Consider the following 1,126-nt stretch of genomic DNA (forward strand, 5'->3'; position numbering starts at 1 on the left):
TCGAAAAAGAGGTTCTTTTCTGGTAAGAAGGGGGATGACTGACAAAGCAAAAATCCGCGTGAGACGGTTCGCAAGCGTGAGAGAAATTACCAATTAACCTTCCGTGACGGACAATTAAAGACTGCGTCTCTTATATGTACACACAAGCTGGATAAACTGGATTCGCTTGCCTGGAGTGGAAAACTCGTGAATGAAAATTCGTTGCTCGAACTAATTGACGGATTTCGTATCTTTCCTATCTGGAATACAAAAGAAAAAATTGCATGATTCTTAATAAAAAGCAACGAGAGAGAGAGATAGAGAGAGAAAGAGAGAGAAAGAGAAAAAGAGAAATATATGATACATTGTATTCCCATGTTCCACGGATAAGTAATTTGAAAAAAAAAAATTAATCATTAAAATCTCTTTATAATTGATATATCCGATATGATAGATAACATATTTTAAAAAATAATGTGCGAGTCTAATAAAAATGATTCGCACGATTAAGAAAAAAAGAAAAAAGAAAAAATCTCTTTGTAATCTCGATTTACAAAATTAATAATCGAATAATTCATTCCAATACTCGATCGATTTGTCAACATTGAAAAATCGATCAAAGATCGAATAAAAATCCTCGAGATTTACAAAAGAAAAAAAAAAAATCGTTCCTCGATTCTTTGTACGAACGAAACCGCAAACTTTTGCTCGATCGATTATTTCCTTTTCTCTCCCTTCGATTCATCGAATATTTCGTACACAACCGTTCGCGTGTACAGCTGGAACCTTTTCCTTCCGTGCAAAACGTTTTGTCGAGATCTGTTCGAGTTTGCAGGCAATCAGAACATTTTGTTATGGTAATTTGGACGACGAAACCTCGACACCTCACACACACACACAGAGAGAGAAAGAGAAAGACGGCTCACAAAAGGATCAACGCCGCGGTTATTTGCATTTTTCGCGAGCCGTGCCCGTGAGAAGTTTCGTTCCTCCTTTATCCACGAATCGTCCGGCTCGATTCACACGTGCAATTCGCGGCCAACCGATCCTCTCTTCGATCTCTCCTCGAAATATCTTATTTCATTTCTGGACACACTTGGATTTTTTGTTCTTTTTTCTTTTTTTTTTTTTTTTTTTTTTTTTTTTT

At 36.4% G+C, this 1,126-nt stretch overlaps 1 long non-coding RNA gene across 1 annotated transcript in view; it reads left to right on the top strand.

The window, feature by feature from the left end:
- The window catches only part of LOC116186900, a 17,871-nt gene that overhangs the window by 16,109 nt on the left and 636 nt on the right, over positions 1-1,126 (top strand). The gene's annotated exons all lie outside the window — the stretch shown is intronic.

This window comes from Apis dorsata, unplaced genomic scaffold (genome assembly GCF_000469605.1).
Source record: "Apis dorsata unplaced genomic scaffold, Apis dorsata 1.3 scaffold_73, whole genome shotgun sequence".
Taxonomy (NCBI): Eukaryota; Metazoa; Arthropoda; class Insecta; order Hymenoptera; family Apidae; genus Apis; species Apis dorsata.